The sequence below is a fragment of the Pleurodeles waltl genome, chromosome 5 (genome assembly GCF_031143425.1).
Source record: "Pleurodeles waltl isolate 20211129_DDA chromosome 5, aPleWal1.hap1.20221129, whole genome shotgun sequence".
Lineage (NCBI taxonomy): Eukaryota > Metazoa > Chordata > Amphibia > Caudata > Salamandridae > Pleurodeles > Pleurodeles waltl.
In genome coordinates this window covers 690,854,119-690,875,750 of record NC_090444.1, presented here as the reverse complement: position 1 = coordinate 690,875,750, position 21,632 = coordinate 690,854,119, and the positions used below count along the sequence as shown (strand labels likewise).

Below are 21,632 nucleotides of genomic sequence, written 5' to 3'. Positions count from 1 at the left end.
AATATGCTGGACTGTCACTGAAGTTCAGCGAACCAGAACTCCAGTGCTTATGCTCTCTAATTATCAAACTTGTCACTATAGTCTAGTGACTCCATATTCCAATTCTGATTGGCACAATGCACCCCCCCCTTAAGTCCCTAGTATATGGTACCTAGGTACCCAGGCCATTGGGTTTTCAGGAGATGTTTATGGGCGGCAGCATTTCTTTTGCCACCCATAAGGAGCTCATTCAAACCTTTCTTCAGGACTGCTACTGCAGCCTGAGTGAAATAGTGGGCACGCTATTTCACAGCCATTTTACACTACACTAAGTAACTTATAAGTCACCTATATGTCTAACCTTCATTTACAGGAGGCTAGGTGCAAAGTTACTGTGAGAACACCCTTGCACTAGCATAGGTGCTCCCATGTCGTCCAGGGCCAATTCCCCAGACTTTGTGAGTGCAAGGATACCCTTATAAGCGTGCACTACATATGTCAATACATATATGTAGCTTCACAATCGTAACTCCGAATATGGCCATGTGAGGTGTCTAAGATCATGGAATTCACCCCCCCAGTCCAAATCTGGTATTGGGGCCCAATCCCATGCATCCTGGGGGCTCCATCATGGACCTCCAGTACTGCCAAGCCAGCTCTCTGAGGTTTCCACTACAGCCCCAGCTGCTGCCACCTCACACAGGTTTTTGCCCTCCTGGGGATTGAGCAGCTCAACCCCAGGAAGGCAGAACAATGCATTTCCTTTAGGGGAGCGGTGTTACACCCTCTCCCATTGGAAATAGATGTTACAGGCAAAGCCCAGGTCCCCAGCACTCCATTCTGCGACGCACAGCTTCCCGGGTTGTTTGGCGGTGTGGGATCCTCCAGTGTAGTGCTGCAACGACCACACTTTGCATCTTTGTCTCCGTGTTCTGGGACTCCTGTGGGTGCTGCCTGGTCTTCTTAGGGCTCTCTGAAGTGCTGAAAGCCCCCTTTCTCCTCAGTCTGAATTGAGACCCCCAGGTTCCTCCTGAGTCCAGGCGGCTCCTCTTTTACATAAGCTGCGTACTTGCTTGAACCAAAGCTTGTTGGTGGAATCCAGCGACGCAAACAGCCTGCATCCAGCAACTCGACGTGGGACATCTCTTGCACCAAGCAGGAACCTGCAGCTATCTTTGGTGCATTTCTGGACTTTTCTTCTAACCGGAGAATCCACTTACGCACTTTCTTCCAGGTTGGCAGGGGCTCCTTTTCTTCCTGGACTCACATTGACTTCTGGACTTGGTCGTCTCTCTTCACAGGTCTAGGAATCAGTTGTTTGTTGCTTGCAGTCTTGCTTGGTTCTTGCATAATCCTTCATCACGACTTGTAGTGTGTCCTGAGGAAACTTGCTGTACTTTACTCCTGCTTTCCTGGGGTCTGGGGTGGGGTACTTTACTTATCTTTGGTGGTTTCCTACACTCCCAGTGCCCCTCGACACTACTCGCCTAGGGGGGGAATTTGACATTCACATTCCACTATTATAGTATATGGTTTGTGTTGCCCCTCGGCCCATTGCAATCTATTGTGTATTCTACTGTTTGCACTATTCTTTGACTGTTTACTTACCTGATTTTGGTTACTAGTGTATATATTATTATATATAATACTTACCTCCAGAAGGAGTATTGCCTCTAACATATTTTTGGCCTTCTCACTAAAATCAAATACCTTTATTTTTATATTGTCTTTTATGTATAAATACTGTAACTATAGTGGTATTGCAGGAGCTTTGCATGTCCTAGTTCAAACTTGGCTGCTCTGCTACAGCTACCCCTAGACAGGCTAAGCTGCTAGAACGCTGCCTACATTTCACTAATAAGGGATAACTGGACCTGTTGTAAGTACCTTGGGTAACTGCTACAAACCAGGCAGGCCTCCTACTGTTAGCAGCTAAATAGAAACGTTTTGTGTTACTGTCAACCCAAAAACGTTAATCCATTCGAAGCATCTGTACAGGAAATTGTATGCTATTTGCTTTACTTCCAAAATTGATGAATATGCAAGATTTGCTTTTTGGAAGTAAAGCAAATAGCATACAATTTCCTGTACAGATGCTTCAAATGGATGAAAATAAGTTACTTACCTGTAACTGTAGGTTCGATGGCATCTGTCGCTGTAGATACACATGTTGTGCATAGCCCGCCATCTGGTGTTGGGTCGGAGTGTTACAAGTTGTTTTTCTTCGAAGAAGTCTTTCGAGTCACGGGACCGAGGGACTCCTCCTCTTTGTCTCCATTGCGCATGGGCGTCGACTCCATCTTCGATTGTTTTCTTTCCGCCATCGGGTTCGGACGTGTTCCTTTCGCTCCGGGTTTCGGAACGGAAAGTTAGCTCAAAATCGGACAATTACGTCTGTATTGTTGCGTTCGGGATCGGGTTAGATAGCATCGACATCGCATCGAGACGATAACATCTCCGTTGCCCTTCGGGGTAGTTTTCGATCCCCCGTCTGGGCCTGGTCGGCCCGACCGCGTGTGACATCGACGCTGATGGAACGGACCCCGTTCCGATTCTGTCCTAAATGCCACAACAAATACCCATATACAGACCAACATTCGGTCTGTAACCTGTGCTTGTCGCCCGAGCACAGGGAAGAAACTTGTGAGGCCTGTCATGCGTTCCAGTCCCGAAAAATGCTCCGTGACCGCCGAGCCAGAAGACTGCAAATGGCGTCCACGCCGACAGGACACCGAGATTTCGAGGAACAAGAAGTAGAAGCCTTCTCGATCCATGAATCGGACTCGGACATATTCGACGACCATGAAACAGTGAGTAAGACGTCGAAGATAGCACATAAGAAAACTGACAAGTCCCAGGGGACGCCACTGCCATCAGGCCATGGCTCAACCCATAAAATCGGTGACCGACCATCGGCACCGAAGAAGACCGAAATAGTGCCGAGATCGTCCGACTCGGGTCGAGACATAGGCACCCAGCCATCTCGGGACCGAGATAGTGCTGCCAACAAGGATCGACGCCGACATAGCGGAGCCGAAGCTGCTCGACGCAGAGACAGCGGCACCGAGGAGGATCGACGCCGAGAGGGTTCGACTCCGAAAAAGAGGAAAGTCGCCTCGGAGCCGAAAAAGAGCGTGGACATGGTTTCGGTGCCAAAACGACCCGCAACCGAGCCAACTACCGGTTCCTATTCAGAGGAACAATCACTGTCCCCTCAAATGCGAAAGCAGATTCGAGGAGGAATTACAATCCACCGAAGTGGACCACACTCAAAAAAGGATTTTTATACAGAGTGGAACAGGGAAAATAAGCACCCTTCCCCCTATTAGGAGGAAGAGGAAACTGGAATTCCAACAAGAACAAACACCACAAACAAAACTGGTGAAGATAACTCCGCCACCCTCTCCTCCACCTGTGGCTCACATTTCACCGGCACAGACTCCGTCACATTCACCGGCTCACACCACCTTAAGCCAAGGTGACCAGGACCAAGATGCTTGGGACTTATACGACGCCCCTGTGTCGGACAACAGTCCTGAGGCGTATCCTACAAAGCCCTCACCACCAGAAGACAGCACAGCATATTCACAAGTGGTGGCTAGAGCAGCAGAGTTCCACAACGTGTCTCTACACTCGAAGCCTGTCGAGGATGACTTCCTCTTCAACACCCTCTCTTCCACACATAGCACCTACCAAAGCCTGCCTATGCTCCCAGGAATGCTAAGGCACGCAAAGGACATATTCAAAGAGCCTGTCAAAAGTAGGGCAATAACACCAAGGGTGGAAAAAAAATATAAAGCACCTCCCACAGACCCAGCTTTCATCACCTCACAACTGCCACCAGATTCGGTTGTGGTAGGGGCGGCTCGCAAAAGAGCAAACTCTCACTCATCGGGCGATGCACCACCCCCAGATAAGGAGAGCCGAAAGTTCGATGCAGCCGGTAAAAGGGTCGCAGTACAGGCTGCAAACCAGTGGCGCATCGCAAACTCTCAAGCGCTCCTAGCGCGATATGACAGAGCCCACTGGGATGAGATGCAACACCTCATTAAGCATCTACCCACAGAACTACAAAAGAGGGCAAAACAAGTGGTTGAGGAGGGCCAAAACATCTCCAATAACCAGATACGCTCCTCTATGGACGCAGCGGACACAGCAGCAAGAACAGTTAACACGGCAGTAACCATCCGAAGGCACGCGTGGCTACGAACATCTGGTTTTAAACCAGAGATACAGCAGGCGGTGCTCAATATGCCATTCAATGAGCAACAATTGTTCGGACCTGAAGTGGACACGGCAATTGAGAAGCTTAAAAAGGACACTGACACTGCAAAAGCCATGGGCGCGCTCTACTCCCTGCAGAGCAGAGGCACTTTCAACACCTTCCGCAAGACAACCTTTAGAGGGGGATTTCGGGGTCAATCCACACAACCCAGTACCTCAGTCAACACCGTCCACCTACCAGGGACAGTACCAAAGGGGAGGCTTTCGGGGCCAATACAGAGGGGGACAATTCCCTAGAAGCAGGGGAAAATTTCAAGGCCCCAAAACACCTACAAACACAGTGACTCACACGTCACTCATCCCCTCCACACAACACCAGTGGGGGGAAGAATAAGTCAGTATTACCAAGAGTGGGAGAAAATAAGACACTTGGGTCTTAGCAATTATCCAACATGGTTATTGCATAGAATTTCTACAAATCCCTCCAAACATACCACCAAAAACACAAAATATATCAAAACAACATTCGGACCTCCTAGAAATAGAAGTTCAAGCATTACTGCAAAAGAACGCAATAGAACTGGTACCAGATACACAAACAAATACAGGGGTTTACTCACTGTACTTTCTAATACCAAAGAAAGACAAAACACTGATACCAATCCTAGACCTCAGAACACTAAACACATACATCAAATCAGAACACTTTCACATGGTCACGCTACAGGAAGTGTTACCATTGCTAAAGCAACAAGATTACATGACAACCTTAGATCTCAGACGCGTATTTCCACATACCAATACATCCGTCGCACAGGAAATACCTAAGGTTCGTATTCAAAGGAATACATTACCAATTCAAAGTATTGCCGTTCGGTTTAACAACTGCACCAAGAGTCTTCACAAAGTGCCTAGCAGTAGTGGCTGCACACATCAGAAGGCAGCAAATGCACGTATTCCCGTATCTAGACGACTGGCTAATCAAGACCGACTCACTGACAGGGTGCTCACACCACACAGATCAGGTCATACAAACCCTCTACAAACTCGGTTTCACCATCAACTATGCGAAATCACACATTCTGCCGTGCAAAGTACAACAATACCTAGGAGCGACCATAGACACAACGAGGGGAATAGCCACTCCAAGTCCACAAAGGGTTCAAAATTTCCAAAAGATTATACAACGCATGTATCCAACACAAAAAATACAAGCGAAGATATTACAACTCCTAGGCATGATGTCCTCATGCATAGCCATTGTCCCGAACGCAAGACTACACATGAGGCCCTTACAACAGTGCCTAGCATCACAGTGGTCACAAGCACAGGGTCGCCTTCTAGATCTGGTGTTAATAGACCGCCTAACATACCTCTCGCTTCTATGGTGGAACAATATAAATTTAAACAAAGGGCGGCCTTTCCAAGACCCAGTGCCACAATACGTGATAACAGATGCTTCCATGACAGGGTGGGGAGCACACCTCAATCAACACAGCATACAAGGACAATGGGATGTACATCAAAGAAAGCTGCATATAAATCACCTCGAACTGCTAGCAGTTTTCAAAGCATTAAAAGCATTTCAACCAATCATAACTCACAAGTACATTCTTGTCAAAACGGACAACATGACAACAATGTATTATCTAAACAAACGGGGGGACACACTCGACACAGCTGTGCCTTCTGGCACAAAAAATATGGCAATGGGCAATTCACAACCACATTCGCCTAATAGCACAGTTTATTCCAGGGATCCAGAATCAACTTGCAGACAATCTCTCTCGAGATCACCAACAAGTCCACGAATGGGAAATTCACCCCCAAATTCTAAACACTTACTTCAAACGTTGGGGAACACCTCAAATAGACTTATTTGCAACAAAGGAGAACGCAAAATGCCAAAACTTCGCATCCAGGTACCCACACAGGCAGTCTCAAGGCAATGCCCTATGGATGAACTGGTCAGGGATATTTGCGTACGCTTTTCCCCCTCTCCCTCTCCTTCCATATCTAGTAAACAAATTGAGTCAAAACAAACTCAAACTCCTACTGATAGCACCAACATGGGCAAGGCAACCATGGTACACAACACTGCTAGACCTATCAGTAGTACCCCACGTCAAATTGCCCAACAGGCCAGATCTGTTAACACAACACAAACAACAGATCAGGCATCCAAACCCAGCATCGCTGAATCTAGCAATCTGGCTCCTGAAATCCTAGAATTCGGACACTTAAACCTCACACAAGAATGTTTGGAAGTCCTAAAGCAAGCTAGAAGACCATCCACTAGACACTGCTATGCAAGCAAATGGAAAAGGTTTGTTTGCTACTGCCATCATAATCAAATTCAACCATTACACGCATCTCCAAAGGATGTAGTGGGTTACTTACTACACTTACAAAAATCGAGCCTGGCCTTCTCTTCCATTAAAATACACCTCGCAGCAATATCTGCATACCTGCAGATTACCCATTCAACTTCACTATTTAGGATACCTGTCATTAAAGCGTTTATGGAAGGCCTCAAAAGAATTATACCACCAAGGACACCACCCGTTCCTTCATGGAACCTCAACATTGTCTTAACAAGACTCATGGGTCCACCCTTTGAACCTATGCATTCTTGCGAAATACAATTCCTAACCTGGAAAGTTGCATTTCTCATCGCCATCACATCTCTAAGAAGAGTAAGTGAAATTCAGGCGTTTACAATACAAGAACCTTTTATCCAACTACACAAAAATAAAGTAGTCCTAAGGACCAATCCTAAATTTTTGCCAAAGGTTATTTCACTGTTCCACCTAAATCAAACGGTAGAGCTACCAGTGTTCTTCCCACAGCCAGATTCCATAGCTGAAAGGGCACTACATACGTTAGACGTCAAAAGAGCACTAATGTACTACATCGACAGAACTAAAAACATCAGAAAAACTAAACAACTGTTTATTGCATTTCAAAAACCCCACGCAGGAAACCCAATATCGAAACAGGGTATAGCCAGATGGATAGTTAAGTGCATCCAAATCTGCTACCTTAAAGCAAAAAGACAACTGCCCATTACACCAAGGGCACACTCAACCAGAAAGAAAGGCGCTACCATGGCCTTCCTAGGGAATATTCCAATGCACGAAATATGTAAGGCAGCCACATGGTCTACGCCTCACACATTTACCAAGCACTACTGTGTAGACGTGCTGTCCGCACAACAGGCCACAGTAGGTCAAGCCGTACTAAGAACCTTATGTTCGATGGCATCTGTCGCTGTAGATACGCATGTTCTGCAATAGCTCGCCATCTGGTGTTGGGCCGGAGTGTTACAAGTTGTTTTTCTTCGAAGAAGTCTTTCGAGTCACGGGACCGAGTGACTCCTCCTTTTGTCTCCATTGCGCATGGGCGTCGACTCCATCTTCGATTGTTTTTTTTCCGCCATCGGGTTCGGACGTGTTCCTGTCGCTCCGAGTTTCGGAACGGAAAATTAGCTAATTTCGGAAGATTTTCGTCGGTATTGTTGTGTTTGGGATCGGCGTACTTAGATTCCACACCGCATCGAAGATCGAAGAGCTCCGGTACCCTTCGGGGTAGTTTTTTCGATCCTCCGTCGGGGCCTGGTCGGCCCGACCGCGTGCTGAAGAACGCCGATGGAACGGACCCCGTTCCGTTTCTGCCCCAAATGCCACAATAAATACCCCTACACAGACCAACACTTGGTCTGCAACCTGTGCCTGTCACCTGAGCACAGCGAAGACACCTGCGAGGCCTGTCGTGCGTTCCGGTCCCGAAAAACACTCAGAGACCGTCGAGCCAGAAGACTTCAGATGGCGTCCGCACCGACAGCCCAACGGGAGTTCGAGGAACAGGAAGAGGAAGGTACCTTCTCGATCCAAGACTCAGACTCCGAAGGATTCGACGATACACAAACCGTGAGTAAGACGTCGAAATCCACTCAGAGGAACATTTACAAGGCCCAGGGGACGCCACTGCCACCAGGCCATGGCTCGACCCATAAATTCGGTGACCGACCGTCGGCACCGAAAAAGGCCCAAACAGTGCCGAGATCGTCCGACTCCGGTCGAGACACCGGCACGCAGCCTTCTCGGGACCGAGAAAGTGCTGGAGACAAGCCTCGACACCGAGATGCCGGTGTGGACACGGCTCGACGCCGAGACAGCGGCACCGAAACAGATAGACGCCGAGAGGTTTCGGCCCCGAAAAGGAAAAAAGTCACCTCGGAGCCGAAAAAACACGCAGACAGAGTTTCGATGCCGAAACAAACTGCAAGCGACCCAGCTTCAGGCTCTTATACAGAAGAGCACTCGCTAACCTCCCAAATGCAGAAGCATAGGTTTGAGGAAGAGCTACAAGCAACTGATGTAGACCATACGCAAAAGCGTATCTTCATACAGCAGGGGACAGGAAAAATAAGCACCCTTCCCCCCATTAGGAGAAAGAGAAGGTTGGAGTTCCAGACGGAACAAACACCACAACCAAAAGTGGTGAAAAGTTACCCCACCACCCTCTCCTCCGCCCGTGATTAACGTCTCACCAGCACAAACTCCATCACACTCCCCAGCTCACACCACCATGAGCCAGGGTGACCAAGATCAGGACGCATGGGACCTATACGACGCCCCAGTGTCAGATAACAGTCCGGAGGCATACCCTACAAAGCCATCTCCACCAGAAGACAGCACCGCGTACTCTCAAGTGGTGGCTAGAGCAGCACAATTTCACAACGTAAGCCTCCACTCAGAACAGGTCGAGGATGATTTCTTATTCAACACACTCTCCTCCACCCACAGCTCATACCAAAGCCTGCCTATGCTCCCTGGTATGCTCCGGCACGCAAAAGACATCTTTAAGGAGCCGGTCAAAAGTAGGGCAATCACACCAAGGGTGGAAAAAAAGTATAAGGCGCCTCCTACAGACCCGGTTTTCATCACTACACAGCTGCCACCAGACTCTGTCGTTGTAGGAGCAGCTAGGAAAAGGGCCAACTCTCACACATCTGGAGATGCACCACCCCCAGATAAAGAAAGCCGCAAGTTCGATGCAGCTGGTAAAAGAGTCGCAGCACAAGCTGCAAACCAGTGGCGCATCGCGAACTCCCAGGCACTACTTGCGCGCTATGACAGAGCCCACTGGGACGAGATGCAACATCTCATTGAACATCTGCCCAAGGACTTACAAAATAGGGCAAAACAAGTGGTTGAGGAGGGACAGACCATCTCCAACAACCAGATACGCTCCTCCATGGACGCTGCAGATACAGCTGCACGGACAATTAATACATCTGTAACTATCAGAAGGCATGCATGGCTCCGAACGTCTGGATTTAAACCAGAGATTCAACAAGCAGTTCTCAATATGCCTTTTAATGAAAAAGAACTGTTCGGTCCAGAAGTGGACACAGCGATTGAGAAACTCAAAAAAGATACGGACACTGCCAAAGCCATGGGCGCACTCTACTCCCCGCAGAGCAGAGGGAATTACAGCACATTCCGTAAAACGCCCTTTCGAGGGGGGTTTCGGGGTCAAAGCACACAAGCCAGCACCTCACAAGCCACACCGTCCAGTTACCAGGGACAGTATAGAGGAGGTTTTCGGGGACAATATAGAGGAGGGCAATTCCCTAGAAATAGAGGAAGATTTCAAAGCCCCAAAACCCCTACTACTAAACAGTGACTCACATGTCACTCACCCCCTCCACACAACACCAGTGGGGGGAAGAATAGGTCATTATTACAAAGCATGGGAGAAAATCACTACAGACACTTGGGTTCTAGCAATTATCCAACATGGTTATTGCATAGAATTTCTACAATTCCCTCCAAACATACCACCAAAAGCACAAAATTTAACACACCATTCCAATCTCCTGGAGATAGAAGTGCAGGCACTATTGCAAAAGAATGCAATCGAATTAGTGCCAAACACACAAATAAACACAGGAGTTTACTCACTGTACTTTCTGATACCAAAGAAAGACAAAACACTGAGACCAATCCTAGACCTCAGAGTAGTGAACACTTTCATCAAATCAGACCACTTCCACATGGTCACACTACAAGAAGTATTGCCATTGCTAAAACTACACGACTACATGGCAACTTTAGACCTCAAGGATGCTTATTTCCATATACCAATACACCCATCGCACAGGAAATACCTAAGGTTTGTATTCAAAGGAATACATTACCAATTCAAGGTACTGCCTTTCGGATTAACAACCGCACCAAGAGTCTTTACCAAATGTCTAGCGGTAGTCGCTGCACACATAAGAAGGCAGCAAATACATGTGTTCCCATATTTGGACGACTGGCTAATAAAGGCCCATTCGTTCATACAGTGCTCAAATCACACAAATCAGATCATACAAACCCTCTTCAAACTCGGGTTCACCGTCAACTTTACAAAATCCAACATTCTGCCGCGCAAGGTACAACAATACCTAGGAGCCATAATAGACACATCAAAGGGAGTAGCCACTCCAAGTCCACAAAGAATTCTAAATTTCAACACCATCATACAACGCATGTATCCAACACAAAAGATACAGGCAAAGATGGTATTATAACTCCTAGGCATGATGTCTTCATGCATAGCCATCGTCCCAAACGCAAGACTGCACATGAGGCCCTTACAACAATGCCTAGCATCACAGTGGTCTCAAGCACAGGGTCACCTTCTAGATCTGGTGTTAATAGACCGCCAAACTTACCTCTCGCTTCTGTGGTGGAACAACATAAATTTAAACAAGGGGCGGCCTTTCCAAGACCCAGTGCCACAATACGTAATAACAACAGATGCTTCCATGACAGGGTGGGGAGCACACCTCGATCAACACAGCATACAAGGACAATGGAACGTACATCAAACAAAACTGCATATCAATCACCTAGAACTTCTAGCAGTTTTTCAAGCACTAAAAGCTTTCCAACCAATAATAGTTCACAAATACATTCTCGTCAAAACAGACAACATGACAACAATGTATTATCTAAACAAGCAGGGGGGGACGCACTCCACGCAGTTAAGCCTGCTAGCACAAAAAATTTGGCATTGGGCAATTCACAACCAAATTCGCCTAATAGCACAGTTTATACCAGGGATCCAAAATCAACTCGCAGACAATCTCTCTCGAGATCATCAACAGGTCCACGAATGGGAAATTCACCCCCAAATTCTGAACACTTATTTCAAACTCTGGGGAACACCTCAGATAGACTTGTTTGCGACAAGGGAGAACGCAAAATGCCAAAACTTCGCATCCAGATACCCACACAAACAATCCCAAGGCAATGCCCTATGGATGAACTGGTCAGGGATATTTGCTTACGCTTTTCCTCCTCTCCCTCTCCTTCCTTACCTGGTAAACAAACTCAGTCAAAGCAAACTCAAACTCATATTGATAGCACCAACTTGGGCAAGGCAACCCTGGTACACAACGCTGCTAGACCTATCAGTGGTACCCTGCATCAAATTGCCCAACAGGCCAGATCTGTTGACACAGCACAACCAAAAGATCAGACACCCAGATCCAGCATCGCTGAATCTAGCAATCTGGCTCCTGAAATCCTAGAATTCGGGCACTTACAACTTACCCAAGAATGTATGGAAGTCCTAAAACAAGCCAGAAGGCCATCCACCAGGCACTGCTATGCAAGTAAATGGAAGAGGTTTGTTTGCTACTGCCATATTAATCAAATACAACCATTACACACAACTCCAGAACATGTAGTGGGTTACTTGCTTCACTTACAAAAATCTAACCTAGCTTTCTCTTCCATTAAAATACACCTTGCAGCAATATCTGCATACCTGCAGACTACCTATTCAACTTCCCTATATAAGATACCAGTCATTAAAGCATTCATGGAGGGCCTTAGGAGAATTATACCACCAAGAACACTACCTGTTCCTTCATGAAACCTAAATGTTGTCCTAACTAGACTTATGGGTCCACCTTTTGAACCCATGCACTCCTGCGACATACAGTTCCTAACCTGGAAGGTGGCATTTCTCATCGCCATTACTTCCCTAAGAAGAGTAAGCGAGATTCAGGCGTTTACAATACAGGAACCTTTTATACAACTACACAAAAATAGTCGTCCTAAGGACCAATCCTAAATTTTTGCCAAAGGTTATTTCACCGTTCCATCTAAATCAAACAGTGGAACTTCCAGTGTTCTTTCCACAGCCAGATACCGTAGCTGAAAGGGCACTACATACATTAGATGTCAAAAGAGCATTGATGTATTACATTGACAGAACAAAAAACGTCAGAAAGACTAAACAACTCTTTATTGCATTTCAAAAACCTCATGCAGGAAACCCAATTTCAAAACAAGGTATAGCCAGATGGATAGTTAAATGCATCCAAATCTGCTACCTTAAAGCTAAACGACAGCTGCCCATTACACCAAGGGCACACCCAACCAGAAAGAAAGGTGCTACCATGGCCTTTCTAGGAAACATCCCAATGCACGAAATATGTAAGGCAGCCACATGGTCTATGCCTCACACATTCACCAAGCACTACTGTGTAGACGTGTTATCCGCACAACAAGCCACAGTAGGTCAAGCTGTATTAAGAACATTATTTCAGACTACTTCCACTCCTACAGGCTGATCCACCGCTTTTGGGGAAATAACTGCTTACTAGTCTATGCAGAACATGCGTATCTACAGCGACAGATGCCATCGAACTGAAAATGTCACTTACCCAGTGTACATCTGTTCGTGGCATCAGTCGCAGTAGATTCGCATGTGCCCACCCGCCTCCCCGGGAGCCTGTAGCAGTTTGGAAGTTACCTTCAATTTTTTTTATATATGTGTCATCTCAACCTTAAATAGGTGCATACTTAGTCACTCCATTGCATGGGCACTATTACTACAATTCAACTCCTACCTCACCCTCTGCGGGGAAAAACAATCGAAGATGGAGTCGACGCCCATGCGCAATGGAGACAAAAGGAGGAGTCACTCGGTCCCGTGACTCGAAAGACTTCTTCGAAGAAAAACAACTTGTAACACTCCGGCCCAACACCAGATGGCGAGCTATTGCAGAACATGCGAATCTACTTCGACTGATGCCACGAACAGATGTACACTGGGTAAGTGACATTTTCATTCAGACTACTTCCACTCCTACAGGCTGAGCCACCGCTTTTGGGGAGAAAACTGCTTACTAGTCTATGCACAACATGTGTATCTACAGCGACAGATGCCATCGAACTGAAAATGTCACTTACCCAGTGTACATCTGTTCGTAGCATCAGTCGCTGAAGATTCACATGTGCCCACCCACCTCCCCGGGAGCCTGTAGCCGTTTGGAAGTTAGCTTCAACTTTGTACATTTGTAAATATATTACATCTTAAATAGGTACATGCTTATTCAATCCATTGCATGGGCACTATTACTAACAAACAACTCCTACCTTACCCTCTGCGGGGAAAACAATCGAAGATGGAGTCGACGCCCATGCGCAATGGAGATAGAGGAGGAGTCCCTCGGTCCCGTGACTCGAAAGACTTCTTCGAAGAAAAACAACTTGTAACACTCCGACCCAACACCAGATGGCGGGCTATGCACAACATGTGAATCTTCAGCGACTGATGCCACGAACAGATGTACACTGGGTAAGTGACATTTTCATTCTCCAGTATTGGAACTTTCATAGATTCACATGCTTGAATCATTCCCCGTCGTCGAGATGGGAGTCCTGGTATAAATTTTCATAAGTAATGTTAAAACATATTGAAGAGAAAAAGGCCCTAGGCCTCTTCAATTTGATAGTCTATCAGTCATTTTGTGAAAAGGACCAAAATTGATCCTCCACCAATCAGGCGACAGCACCCTTCCGAACCTCCTGAGAGAAGCTCTAGCACCTCAGATTTTCTACCGCACGTCGTGCTAGGGAGTCTCCTCAGAGCTCTGCTCTGTTTTCACACCTTTATTCAGCTCTTTTTCTCTCAGAGAAACTCAATTATTTTGATTTGTCAGCTATTTTTCAACTGTCTGACAAGGAAAAGAAAAGTCTCTTTAGAGACTGCAAGACTTGTGGGAAGAAAAGACTTCATTCTGAAGATCCTCATCAAGACTGCATTTACTGCCTCTATCCAGATCATTCAGCCAAGGACTGTAAGATTTGCCGTACTTTTTCTTCTAAAACTTTAAAGGATAGAGAAGGCAGATTACTAATATGGCTGCAGAAACTGAAGCATAGGAAGGATCCAGTTTCTGATTCTGAGAGTGAGGAATCATCCACTTCCAAGAGATCAACTAAAAGAGCAAGATCACGCTCTAGATCTCCCTCACAAACCTCAAGGAAAGCCCTCAAAAAGACTGCTTCAGGGTCTTATAAGGGTCGCAGCCCATCTTCTTCCCCAACTAGACTCTCGTAAAGAGGGGAAAAAACATTCTTCCAGTTCTGAGAGGCACAGGAAATCCTCATCTGTTCCACCATCTGTGCCTTTCAAAAAGCCATCTTCTGTGACTGGAAAAAAGGCCTCGTCGACGGATTCCCCGTCGACGGCACAGTCGGTGGGCGCATTGCCGACGACTCCAACTACTTTAGGTGTTCCGTCGGCGACATCGTCTGAGTACACCACCTGTCAGTATCAGCTTTCCTCGTCGACGGTAGACTCGTCGGCGAAGCTTGCGGCTATTAAAATAACAGTGCGTCCAGCATCGACGGCACCGTCTACGACAAAGTCAGTTTACACCTCGTCAACGAGATCGTCGACGACACCGTCGACGAGGGAAAAATACCTAAAAGGAACAGAAACATTAACTCCAACCCACACTTCACCTAGTAAGGTATCCTCCCTGGTACCAGTACATCTTTTGGAGGGAGATGATGATTCAGACGAAGATGGGCCTTTTGGTATGGCCCACAGCCCCTCTTAATTGAATGTAAAATATCAGGAAGAGGAGGAATATGAGGAAGCTTATGATCCCCAGGCTTCCTTGGAGCATCAGCAGTATCAACAGGGAACGTATATCCCTTCCGACCTGCTTACTGGCCTTAGAGCCATGTTGGTGGATTATAACAGAAGGTTTCCTCCACAAGGAGAACAGCCTCATCCATCGCCCATTTCTGGTCCTTCTACTCCACATCAAAGACCGACGACTTTGCATCTCACAGATGTGGCTACCCCAGACATGACAATTCCCCAGGACACTGACATTTCAGATGGAGATCAAGAAGGAGAGCTCATAGATGCTCACTCAGAGTGGGACGAGTATATTATTCCTGCTCCATCTTCTCCTTCTCATTTGAAGGTGGAGTCCCCACCTGAAGACATTGGAGGTTTTCACAATCTCTTAGAGAGGGCAGCCAAGCGCTTTGCATTACCGCTACCTACGAAGCAAACAGATTGTTTCCTTTATGATTTTAAAGAGCCCTTCCAGAAGTCTGTGCGTTCCATCCCGATGGTGAACTACTTGTGGGAAGAAGGCCTTAAAGTCATGACTAATCCAGCAACAGTCACAGCAGTTTTACCACGTCTGGATAAGAAATACAAAGCTCCCGATGATGCCCCAACATGCTTGACAGGCCATCTTCCTCCAGATTCCGTAGTAGCTCAAGCGGCTCAAAGAAGATCAAAGAATCCTTCGGCTCCAATTTCTGCGCCCCCAGATAAGGAGGGTAGAAGGCTAGACAACATAGGAAAAAGATTTTCTTCTATGGCCAGCTTAGAGCTGCCAACTCCTTGGCTATTTTGTCTCGATACGACAGACAGCTTTGGGCAGATATTGCACCTTTCATTAGTCAACTGCTGGAAGACGTAAAATCAGAGGCAAATAAGACTGTGCAAGAGGGTCAATGCGCGTCTGCAGAGCTTATAGACTGCGCAATGGACATAGCGACCACTGCTTTCAGACAGCTTGCAGGCGCTGCTGTATTAAGAAGACAGGGCTGGCTCAAAGCCACCTCATTTCGTCCAGAAGTCCAGAATAAGATCCTAGACTTACCCTTTGATGGCCAAGCGTTATTTGGGAAACATGTGGACGAAGCCCTACAGTCAATTAAAACGGACACTGCAAGGTCACTAGGGACCCTGCAATATCGGAAATCGTCCTTTCGCCCTAGGGGGCGTGGCCAGCCCTCTTACAGAGGAGGGTATCGACAACAGAGATACTCTTCCTATCCGTCATCTTCACAACAATTTCGGCCATACTATTCCCAAAGACAACCGACTCAACCAGCCTATAATAGACCGGCAGGCCGTGGACACTCAACCCGCCCTGCTAAGGATGCAGCTCGTAGAACCTGATGTCTTTGAGGCACCGGCTACGCCCAGTCTTCCTCCTGTCACCCTGGGCGGAAGAATTTCCTTATTTCTCAGTCAATGGCAAACCATTACGTCAGACAAGTGGGTCCTACAATTAGTGGAACGGGCCATACTTTAGAATTTGTCCAGAAACCTCCCCCCAACCCTCCCCGCAGGACTCCTTCAAGATACCCTCAACAACTCAAAGAAGAGGTCTACAAGCTCCTTCTCAAGGGAGCTATAGAGAAGGTGCCACGGGTTAAAAGAGGAACAGGATTTTATTCCAGGTTCTTCATAATTCGAAAAAAGTGGAAGGATTGGAGACCGATCCTCGATTTAAGGCAACTAAATGTATACCTAAAGAAGCAATTGTTTCGAATGATCAGCCTGCAAGACGTCCTTCTGCGTCTCAATCAAAGAGATTTTGTCATCGCTAGACCTCAAGGACGCATACTTCCACATACCAATCCACCCTACCCACAGAAAGTATGAGATTTACCGTAGCCGGGAGCCATTATCAATATCGCGTCCTTCCTTTCGGGCTCAAATCAGCCCCAAGAATATTTACCAAATGCCTAGCACCAGTGGCAGCCTTTCTCAGGAGAAGAAAGCACCAGGTCTTTCCATACTTAGACGACTGGTTAATAAAGGCAAAGACTTACACAGGAGCACACAAGTCAACAAGAAAGTGTGTTTCCTTGCTGACCAATCTCAGATTCACGATCAACTGGGAGAAGTCCAACCCTCTACCAGGCCGCAGTATTACTTTTCTGGGAGCAAAACTGAACACGGAATCCGGCATCGCATGTCCCACGTTAGAGAGACAACAAAGGTTACTAACCCTAGGGAGTTTCATACAAAGAAGACGAAAGGTTACAGTCCGTCTCTTCAAATCACTATTGGGCATGATGTCTTCATGTATACCTCTGATCCCTCTGTGTCGGCTAAAGATGCGCCCCTTGCAGGAGCAGCTAAACCGTCAATGGCTTCAAGTATCAGGAACTTTCGAAGACCAGATACAAATTACTCCGATAATGATCAAAACTCTCAAGTGGTGGTCTCAAAAGCATCATCTCTCAATCGGTCTCTCGTTTCAACAGCCAGCCCCGTGGACCATAACAGATGCCTCACTGGAAGGCTGGGGCGCAGTATTACAGGACCTGAAAATAAGTGGCAGATGGTCAACTCATCTGGCATCAAGGCATATCAATTGGCTAGAAGTCAGGGCAGTGCACCTTGCTTTACAAGCGTTTCTCCCAAGAATCCATGGATCGCGAGTGGTGATAAGAACAGACAACACCACTACGATGCACTATCTCAACAAACAAGGAGGTACAAGATCTCTCACCCTCTCCAGGGAAGCCCAAGCGATCTGGAACTGGGCCTCGCAGCAAGGCGTCACACTGTCGGCGGTGCACTTGCCGGGAATAAACAACAAAGCAGCAGATGCACTCAGCAGACAGAAATCGGAATGCCACGAGTGGGAATTAGACCAGACGGTACTCACCCAGATTTTTTCCCAGTGAGGAACACCAACAGTGGATCTGTTTGCGAAGAAGGACAACGCCAAATGCCAGTTCTTCGCAAGTTGGCATCACCAAAAGGGATCTTGGGGGAATGCGTTTTCGATAGTCTGGTCAGACATCTTTGCTTACGCCTTTCCTCCCATTCCGTTGATCCCAAGGGTCCTCATGAAGATGAAAACAGAACCGTGCACTCTCATACTGATAGCCCCGTATTGGCCGTGCCAACATTGGTTCACAGAGCTCCTCATTTTCTCAGTCAAACCTCATATTCCGCTGGAGCCGTTACCTCATTTACTAACAATGAACAACGGCCAAGTTCGACACCCCGATCCACACTCAATGCGGTTAGCGGCATGGCTCCTCACCACAGAGAATTTGCGCATTTAAATATCCCGCAGGACTGCAGAGATATTTTGTCACAGGCCAGAGCGGATAGCACTAACAAGGCGTATCAGTGTAAATGGAGGAGATTCTGTGCCTGGTGTCATCAACGTCAAATTGACCTTTTTCTTTCACTACCAGAAGAGATTTTGCCGTATCTCTTAGAGTTAGCTCGATCTGGCCTAGCACACTCGTCCATTAAAGTTCATGTAGCAGCCATGGCTGCATACAGACGTTCAGAGGACACACCCTCGTTCTTCTCTTCTCGGCTGATTAAGAGATTTCTAAAGGGGCTGTTCAGGGTTTACCCTCCTTTCAGACCTCCACCTCCTTCGTGGAACCTGAACATTGTTTTGGCACAACTGATGAAGCATCCTTTTGAACCGATCCACCGTGCTTCCCTCAAACATTTATCGTGGAAGGTTGCCTTATTGATAGCTCTTACATCAGCTAGGCGGGTCAGTGAGGTACAAGCGCTCTCCATCCAAGAGCCATTCCTACAGTTTAAACAAGATAGACTACTAATGCGCACTAACCCGCATTTTATTCCAAAGGTTCCGTCAGACTTTCACATTAACGAACCTTTGGTCTTCAAGTCTTTTTTCCCTCATCCATTTACTCCAGCAGAGAGGGCATTACACTCTCTAGACGTGAAAAGATGCGTTCAATTTTATTTGGACAGGACAAAAGCTTTTCGACGCTCTAATCAGCTATTTGTGGCGTACAGTGCCCCTAGGAAGGGGTACCCGCTATCCAAGCAGAGTATTTTAAGATGGATCGCCTCTGCTATTCGCTTCTGCCATCAGGCAGCGGGCAAACCTTTGCAGTCATCTGTGCATGCTCACTCGACGAGAAAAGTCTCATCGTCAGCGGCACTGTTTGCCGGAGTGCCACTACAAGACATGTAGGGCAGCAACATGGAAGAGCTGTCATACTTTTACTAAGCACTATTGCTTGGAGTCCCTCTCACACGGAGAGGTAGCAGTGGGCCAAGCGGTTCTCAGGAATCTCTTCAGGTGAAGGTGAGCCATTTCTCCTACATCCCTCCATCCTAGAAAAGGTATGCACATAAAAAAAAAAGAAGAAATGTATCTAAAGATAATAGAACACTATTATAATCCCATAGTAAGCGGGTTATCAGATATTGATCAGCTTACATTACTGTCTTATGTTTTAATACTGGTTTGTTATTTAAATTTCAGCATGTATCTTCACAGGAATATACCTATTTATATTAGAGATAAAAACATACTGTTATTTATGTATATATACGTGTGTATAGATACATGTGTATATATAGATATATATGTAGGGACATATGTCAGTACACTCATATACTTCATCACTTTATACATGATGATAAGGTTTTGTGGCCAAGATAACCTGTTTATTAAAAGGGTTGTCATTTTACAATGTGCATACTTATTGCTTTCTACTCTGATTCAAGCATGTGAATCTATGAAAGTTCCAATATTGGAGTAAGAAAATAAGTTACTTACCTGTAACTGTAGTTCTCCAGTATTGGAATCTTTCATAGATTCACATGCGACCCACCCACCTCCCCGGAGAAGCTCACTTCACCTCTTTCTTTCTAGTAGTACATATACTCATTGTAATATACGCACTTGTGCGTGGAAAATCTGAGGTGCTAGAGCTTCTCTCAGGAGGTTCTGAAGGGTGCTGTCGCCTGATTGGTGGAGGATCAAGTTTGGTCCTTTTCACAAAATGACTCTGATAGACTATCAAATTGAAGAGGCCTAGGGCCTTTTTCTCTTCAATATGTTTTAACATTACTTATGAAAATTTATACCGGGACTCCCATCTCGACGACAGGGAATGATTCAAGCATGTGAATCTATGAAAGATTCCAATACTGGAGAACTACAGTTACAGGTAAGTAACTTATTTTCATCCATTTGAAGCATCTGTACAGGAAATTGTATGCTATTTGCTTTACTTCCAAAAAGCAAATCTTGCATATTCATCAATTCAAATTCAACAGCAATATCAGCCTAAATCCAAAACAGACAGCATATCTGTTTAGAATTCCTGTTGTTGTAAAATGCCACTGTTGGCATGGTCAGCCCCCTGTTTTGCCTAGTGTTGATGCCAGCTTTGGAAGTGTGCTGGGATCCTGCTAATCAGGGCCCAGCACCAGTGTTCTTTCCCTAAAACTGTACCTTTGTTTCCACAATTGGCACAGCGCTGGCACACAAATAAGTTCCTTGTAAATAGTACTGAGGGCCCTGTGGCCAGGGAAGGTCCCTAAGGACTGCAGCATGTATTATGCCACCTTCGGTGATCCCTCACTCAGTGCATGCACACTGCTTTGCAGCTTGTGCTGGTGAGGAGAAAAGATTAGTCGACATGGCACTCCCCTCAGTGCCATGCCCACAAACCACTGCCTGTGGCATAGGTATGTCACCCCTCTAACACGCCTTAAACAGCCCTAAGGCAGGGTGCACTATATCACAGGTGAGGGCATAGCTGCATGAGCACTATGCCGCTACAGTGTCTGAGCCAATTCTTAGACATAAGTGCAGGGTAACCATACTGAGTATATGGTCTGGGAGTTTGTCATTACGAACACCACAGCACCATAATGACTACACTAAATACTGGTAGGTTTGGTATCAAACTTCTCAGCACAATAAACCCACACTGATGCCAGTCTGGTATTTGAGAAATGAACACAGAGGGCATCTTAGAGATGCCCCCCCTGTAGGTTAGCCCAACTGCTAGTGCAAGGCTGATCAGTCTGTGCCAGCCTGCCACTTCCAGGCAGTTTTCTGACCACATGGGGCGAGTGCCTTTGTGGGCTCTGTGGTCAGAAACAAAGCCTGTCCTGGGTGGAGGTGCTTCATACCTCCCCCTACAGGAACTGTAACACCTGGCGGTGAGCCTCAAAAGCTCAAGCCTGGTGTTACAATGCCCCAGGGCACTCCAGCTAGTGGAGATGCCGGCCCCCTGTACGAGCCCCCACTTTTGGCAGCAGGTCCAGAGGAATAGAGAAAAACAGGGGCACCACCTCAGCCAGGTCCACCCCTAAGGTGAACAGAGCTGAAGTGGGCCCCTCCCTTGAGAAATCCTCCATCTTGCTTTGGAGGATTAGGACCAATAGGGAAAAGGATGTGCTCCCCTCCCCAGAGGGAGTGGACACAAGGAGGGTGTAGCCACCCTCAGGGACAGTAGCCATTGGCTACTGCCCTCAAACCCTAACACATCCCTAAATGTAGT

General features: G+C 46.7%; 1 protein-coding gene across 2 annotated transcripts in view; it reads left to right on the top strand.

The window, feature by feature from the left end:
• Positions 1–21,632, top strand: part of AMD1 (adenosylmethionine decarboxylase 1) — a 139,565-nt gene that overhangs the window by 104,796 nt on the left and 13,137 nt on the right. The window lies entirely within an intron of this gene.